The sequence below is a fragment of the Sminthopsis crassicaudata genome, chromosome 1, assembly GCF_048593235.1.
Source record: "Sminthopsis crassicaudata isolate SCR6 chromosome 1, ASM4859323v1, whole genome shotgun sequence".
In the NCBI taxonomy this organism is placed as follows: Eukaryota; Metazoa; Chordata; class Mammalia; order Dasyuromorphia; family Dasyuridae; genus Sminthopsis; species Sminthopsis crassicaudata.
The window spans coordinates 181,648,091-181,655,786 of NC_133617.1; the positions used below are offsets into that span (position 1 = coordinate 181,648,091).

Genomic DNA, 7,696 nt, shown 5'->3' on the forward strand with positions numbered 1-7,696 from the left:
GTACAGCTAGGCTAACTTCATTTGATTTTTTTTAAATTAATTCCCTTGAAATTCTTGACCTTTTGTTCTTCCATATGAATTTTGTTGTTATTGTTTCTAGGTCATTAAAATAGTTTCTTGGGATTATGATTGGTATAGCACTAAATACATAGATTAGTTTAGGTAGTATTGTCATCTTTATTATAGTCACTTGGTCTATCCAAGAGCACTTAATATTTTTCCAATTGTTTAAAACTGACTTTATTTGTGTGGAAAGTGTTTTGTAGTTTTGCTCATATAACTCCTGACTTTCCTTTGGCAGATAGATTCCCAAATATCTTATGCTATTGACAGTTATTTTAAATGGAATTTCTCTTTGCATCTTTTGCTGTTGGATTTTGTTGGTGATGTATAAAAATGCTGAGGATTTGTGGATTTATTTTGTATCCTGAAACTGTGCTAAAGTTGTGGATTATTTCTAATAGCTTTTGAGTAGAATCTCTGAGGTTCTCTAAATATATCATCATATCATCTGCAAAGAGTGATAATTTGGTTTCCTCATTACCTGCTCTAATTCCTTAATCTCTTCTCAACTCTTATTGCTGAAGCTAGAGTTTCTAATACAATATTGAATAGTAATGGTCACTCCTGATCTTATTGGGAATGGTTCCAGTTTATCCCCATTACATATGATGCTTACTGACGGTTTTAAATAGATGCTCCTGATTATTTTAAGGAAAAGTCCATTTATTCCTATTGTTTTTATTAGGAATGGATGTTAGATTTTATCAAATACTTTTTCTGCATCTATTGAGATGCTCATATGGTTTTTGTTAATTTAGTTATTGATATAGTCAATTATGGTAATAGTTTTCCTAATATTGAACCACCCTTGCATTCCTGGTATAACTCCTACTTGATCAGGGTGTATTATTCTGGGATGATTTTCTGTAATCTTTTTGCTAATATTTTATTTAAGATTTGTGCATCAATATTCATTAGGGAGATTGGTCTATAATTTTTCTTTTTCTGTTTTCAACCTGCCTGGTTTAGGTATCAGTACCATGACTGTGTCATAAGAGGAATTTGGTAGGACTCCTTCAATCCCTATTTTTTCAAATAGTTTATATAGCATTGGAGTTAATTATTCTTTAAATGTTTGGTAGAATTCACATGTAAATACATCTGGTCCTGGGGATTTTTTCTTAAGGAGTTGATTACTAGCTTGTTCTATTTCTTTTTCTAAAATGGGACTGTTTAACCCATTTATTTCTTTCTCTGTTAATCTGGGCAACCTATATTTTTGAAGGTATTCTTCCATTTCATTTAAGTTATCGAATTTATTAGCATAAAGTTGGGCAAAGTAACTCCTAATTATTGCTCTGATTCCCTCTTTATTAGTGGCGAGTTCTCCCTTTTCATTTTTAAGACTAACAATTTGATTTTCCTTTTTCCTTCTTTTAATCAAATTTACTATGAGTTTATCTATTTTGTTGGTTTTTCATAAAACTCTTAGTTTTATTTATTAATTCAATAGTTTTTTTTACTTTCAATTTTATTAATTTCTCCTTTTATTTTTAGAATTTTAAATTTAGTGTTTGATTGGGGGTTTTTAATTTGTCCCTTTTCTAGCTTTTTTAGTTGCAATTCCAATTCATTGACCTTCTCTTTCTCTATTTTATACAAGTAGACCTCTAGAGATATAAAATTTCACCTTATTACCACTTTGGCTGAATCTCACACATTTTGGTATGACATCTCATTATTGTCATTTTCTTGGGTGAAATTATTAATTATGTCTATGATTTGCTATTTCACCCAATCATTCTTTAGGATGAGATTATTTAGTTTCCAATTATTTTTGGTCTATTTTCCCCTGGCTTTTCATTGAATGTAATTTTCATTGCATTGTGATCTGAAAAGAATGCATTTATGATTTCTGCCTTTCTGCATTTGAATTTGAGGTTTTTATGTCCTAAAACATGGTCAATTTTTATAGAGGTTCCATGAACTGCTTTCTGTCTCCATTTAGTTTTCTCCAAAGATCTATCATACCTAACTTTTCTAGTATTCTATTTATGTCTTTGACTTCTTTCTTATTTATTTTGTGGTTTGATTTATATAATTCTGAGAGTGCAAGGTTGAGATCTCCCAGTATTACAGTTTTGCTGTCTATTTCTTCTTGCAGCTCTCTTAATTTCTCTTTTAAGAATTTAGATGCTACATCACTTGGTGCATATATGTTTAATGTTGATATTGCTTCATTATCTATGCTACCCTTTAGCAAGATGTAGTGCCCTTCTTTATGTCTTTTAATCAGTACAATTCTTGCCTTTGCTTGATCTGAGATCAGGATGGCTACCCCTGCTTTTTTGACTTCACCTTAGGCATAGTAGATTCTGCTCCAGCATTTTACCTTTACTCTGTATGTATTGCCTTGCTTCACGTGTGTTTCCTGTAAACAACTTATTGTAGGATTCTGGCTTTTAATTTAGTCTGTTAACTGCCTCTGCTTTATAGGGGAGTTTACCCCATTCACATTTATAATTAAAATTACTAATTCTGTATTTCTTGCCATCTTGTTAACCCCTGCTTATGCTTTTCTTCTTTTATTCCCCCTTACCCTCCTCCCCAGTATTAAATTTGTAAGCACCCCTTGCCTTTCACAGTCCTCCCTTTTTATAATCTCTCCCCCGATCTTAGAGTTCCTCCCCTTTTCTTACCCTCTTTTCTCACAATTTCTGTATTCCCTTCCACTTAGCTTACTCTTTCCCTTTTCACTTTTCCCCTCCCACTTTTCAATGAGGTGGGAGAAGTTTCTCTGTAAATTGAGTATATCTAATATTTTTATCTTTATGCTATTTCTGATGAGAGCAAGACACACATTATGTTCACCCCCCTTCCTTCTTTCCCTCAGATATAATAGGTTTCCTGTGTCTCTTCATGAGATGTAGTACCCCCACTTTACCCTTTTTCTGGTACAATTTCTTTTCCACCTCTAATTTCTTTTTTATATTATAACTGTAAATCCAAATTATACATGTGTTCTTTATGTATATTCATAACAGAAATATAGTTCCCAACATTTCTTTTTATATTTTTTATGTTTCCCTTGAGTCCTATATTTGGAGATAAAACTTTTTGTTTAATTCTTTTTTTTTTTGTCAGAAATAGATGAAATTCACCTATTTTATTGAATTCCGTCTTCTTCCCTGGAAAAAATGCTCATTTTGGCTGGGTAAGTTATTCTTGGCTTTATACCAAGTTCCTTAGCCCTTCAGAATATGATTCTAGGACCTTCAGTCCTTTAATATGGATTCTCCTAGATCCTGAATAATCCTTATTGTGGCTCCTCTATACTAGAATTGTTTTTTTTTCCTAGCTGCTTGTAGTATTTTTTTCATTGGTCTGATAGTTCTGGAATTTAGCCACAATATTTCTTGGAGTTTTTTGATTTTGGGGTCTCTTTCAGTAGGTGATCGATTAATTCTTTCAATGTCTAGTTTACCCTCTGTTTCTATAACATCTTGGCAGTTCTCTTTGATGATTTCCTGAAAAATAGTGTCTAGGCTCTTTTTTCATCATAATTTTCAGGAAGTCCAGTTATTTAACATTTTTTCCATTGTTTCATTTTTTTTTTTTTGGTTTTACTTGACTAATTCCTAGGGTCTCTTCAAGTCATTCATTTCCATTTGTTCAATTCTGATTTTTAATGAATTATTTTCTTCACTCACTTTTAAAATATCTTTTTCTAATTATCCAATTGAGTTTTTAAGTGAGTTGTTTTTGTTCTATGGAATGTTTTTCCATTTCACCAATTTTATTTTTTAGAGAGTTATTTTATTTTTCCAATTCAGTAATTCTGTTTTCCTTGGAATTGTTTACTTTTTTCAATTTACTAATTCTGTTCTTTAGGGATTTGATTTCTTTATCCACTCTATTTTTAAATGAGTGGGATGACTTATCCAGACCCTCTTGCCAAGCTTCCCTTCCCTTTCCCCAATTTTCTTCTAGCTCTCTTGTAAGAACCTTTTTAATTTCTTCTATGAGAGTCTTGTGTGATGGGGACCAGATCATATCCCACTTTGGGGTTTCATCTGGAGACAATCTGTTTTTAGTCTTTCAGAGTTTGAAGTCTGCTCTCTATCCATATAGAAGCTATCTATTGTTAGGGTGTGCTTTAACTTTTTACTCATTTTGTCAAAGAAAAATCAAATAAAACAAACAAACAAAAAAGCAAATGTGATCTGCTTTTTTGGCAATTGCTTTGCTGCCTGCACAGCAGCAACTCTCTGAGACTCTGAGAGCATGCTGTGTCATTCTCGGTGTTGGGTATGTGTGGTCAGGTCCTGAGAGACCCCATTGTTTCAGGGTAATAGTCTTTACCTCCTGTGTTTATAGCTTCTCTGCTGATCTACTGGCTTGCTGCCAGGGCAAAGTAGCTCACACTGGGTAAAGTTCTTCCCACAAATTTTCCAGTGGCTGAGACCATCTTCCATCCCCCTCAGGTCTGCTCAGCAAGAGTTGCCTTCCATGCTCTTGCTGCCTTTTGTGCTCTCTCTGCCTTCTATGCTCTTGCTGTCTGCCTGCAGTCTGTACCTGGTCTGACCATCCCTGACCATGAGCAAAGACACACCTTTTCTGGCAAATTTTGAGGATATCTTCTTTTGGTAATGTATTTGTGGGTTTTTTCAGTCAAGCACTAATTCTGAGGCCATACTATGAAAAAAGTAGTCTGGGGGCAAGGAAGAGCTTAGTTAGATGTGTGTGTCCACCATCTTGGCCAGAAGTCTGAAAACACCTTAATTTGGAAAGGCCAAGATCACCCACTGTGTCCTGGACCATTGACAATCATCTTGACTTTTGTCTTGCCACTGAATTTTTAAAGACTCTGGGGTGAGAACAAGGGTGACAACTTTTTTTCAGTTCTGTCTCACTTAAACCTAATTTTTGAGCAAGTGAAAATATAACTCTTGTAATGTTATTGCTGCTCATCAAGAATGAAGCAAGAACAAGCACAATGTAGATTGATGCCAGAAAAAAAATATCACATATGCTCTGAAAATTGGGTTCCTCTTGGTAATTCTTCCTATTACAAGTGGGCAGATACTTGCCTAGACAAGGGGACTTGTTAGAGCTCTTAATTCTCTTTTCATTCTCATTGAATGAAAACATTGAGGAAAACATCATGTTAAAAAGTTCTCTATAAATCTTGCAATAGCTTAAGAATGGGGTAAAGGTAGTTGGATGGCAAAGGAAATTTGAGAATGATTTGATAATTGATAGATTTGATTTGGTTGGAGAGGGTGGGAAGAAGACTAATAAATCCAAGATAGATCTGAGTTTTTATGTTAAAGCTAAGTACATAAACAGAAGTAGAGAATTCAGGATAGAGAGCTGTTAAAAATCATGGCAATGAGAAAATTGTAAGGCATCTTAGAAGGAAAATATATTTTACTCTCTTTGTTTTATATAATTATATCCAAACTTAAAATAAATCAATAAACATCCCACCTCATAACATTTTTATAGTATTATTAAATTGCAATCAAGCTCTTATGTTTTACATTATTGAAGGACATGATATTCATGTGAGTCATACATGTATTCAGTGAAAGGGCAAATCCTAAAGAATTTTTGGATCACAACTTAATCTTTATTATTCTCAACTTTTCTGCAGCCTGACACTTATCAATTAACCTCTTCTTGATACTGGTTTCTCCCTAGGTTTTTACCACCTGGTTCTTGGTTCCCCTATCTGTCTGCTTAATTCTATTAGTGTCCTTTGTCAGGGTCTTCATCCAGATCATTCCTGCGAACTGGGTAGTCCCCTAGGTGTCTGACCTGGGTACTCTTTTCTTTTTGTCTTTTTCACTTAATATTATTTTATTTTCCCCAATAACATGTAAATATAGTTTTCAACATTATTTTTTTGTAAGATTTTGAATTCCAAATTTCCCCTCTTCTCTCCTTTCCCTCCCTCTTCCTCAAGCTAATAAGTAATCTGGCATAGGTTATACACACATACAATCATTTGAAACATGTTTCTGTATTAGTCATTTTTTTTTGCTAAGGCATTTGGGATTAAGTGACTTGCCCAGGATCTCACACAGCTAGGAAGTGTTAAGTGTCTGAGGCCAGATTTGAACTCAGATCCTCCTGACTTCAGGGCTGCTGCTCTATCCAGTGCACCACCTAGCTGCTCCAATTAGTCACATTTTGAAAGAAAAATCAGAACAAAAGGGAAAAAGCATGAGAAAGAAAAGAACAAAAAAGTGACAATAATGTTTTTATCTACATTTCTTTGGCTGTAGATAATAGACTTCCATCACAAGTCTATTGGAATTTTCTTGGATCATTGTATTTCTGAGAAGAAATGTCTATCATAATGGATCACCAGTAATTAATTAGTTGATTGATTAATTAATCTTGCTGTTGCTGTATACAATGTTCTTCTAGTCCTATTCACTTCAATCAGTATCAGTTCATATAAGTCTTTCCAGGCTTTCTGAAATCAGCCTGTTCATTTTTCTTATATTTCATATCCCATAACTTATTCATCCATTCTCCAAATGATGAGCATCCCCTCCATTTCTACTTCCTTGCCACTACAAAAAGGGCTGCTACAAATATTTTTGCCCATGTGGATATTTTTTGTTCTTTTATGATCTCTTTGTAATACAGATCAAGTACTGGCACTGCTGAATCAAAGAATATGCACAGTTTTATAGCTCTTTGGGCACAGTCTGGACACTCTTCTTCATTCACTATAATGTTTGCTTGGTGATCTCATTCTGTAGGTTCAATTACTACTTCTATTTATATGATTCTTGGATTTTTCCAGCTTTAATCCCTTCCTAACCTCCACTGTCATATCTCCAATTGCCTATTAAATATTTCAATCTGATTGAATTATAAACATCTTAAACTTAAAATGTCCAAAGTGGAATACATCTTTCCCCAAACCTTCCCCTCTTCCTAACTGCCCTTTTCTCATAGTTATGTAGGCTTACAACCTACCTGTTACCCCCAGGTCCTTATTCTTTCTCATTCTCTATATCTAATATGCTTTCTTTTTTTTTTTTCCCATTCCCTGTAAAGGACTAGAACTGAGCAAATGCACTTGGATAATGGAGCACATGAGACTAATTGCCAATTGGACAATTCTCTATTAACATGTTTGAAGGATGACCCTCCCCAACTATTTGATGCTGGCTGGATTGGTGAGTGTGGACAAAGAAGGGGAAGTGGCATGAGTGGGTGGAGTAGGAAGAGGAAATTGAGGCATTCTCCTGGTGGTGGGAGAGAGGAAGGAGGTGTGGAGATTGCTAAATCTAATCCCCTGACCGAGACCTCAAAAGACCAAGAATAAAGACTTTTGATTATCCTGACTCTGGCTGATTTTGGGAAGACAGAGTTCCAAGAATTCCCACCTTTGTAATATCTCTTTTATATACACTGTTCTTTTTACCGGAATTCAAAGCAAAGGTATTTCTCTTCCCAGTGTTCTAAGGGTATCCTTCAGGATTCAACTGTGATCTTCTGATACCATTGGCTTGAATCTCCCCCAGTGTGATTTCCTCCAGATTATCAGTTAAAAATAACTTAGCCAGCCTTAAGTATTTTTTAGAAATGTAACTCTAGAGAAACTAGGCAAGACAGAGATTAGAGGTTTATAATATTTTGGTAGTGGAAAGTTGGACAGGTGAAGCCATAC

At 34.5% G+C, this 7,696-nt stretch overlaps 1 long non-coding RNA gene across 1 annotated transcript in view; it reads left to right on the top strand.

Moving 5' to 3' along the window:
* The window catches only part of LOC141553413 (uncharacterized), a 106,892-nt gene extending 99,774 nt beyond the window's left edge, over positions 1-7,118 (top strand). Inside the window, exon 3 of the long non-coding RNA XR_012485452.1 lies at positions 7,081-7,118. This is a non-coding gene — a long non-coding RNA (uncharacterized LOC141553413). The remainder of the gene's footprint in view (positions 1-7,080) is intronic.
* The last annotated feature ends 578 nt before the right edge of the window (positions 7,119-7,696 follow it).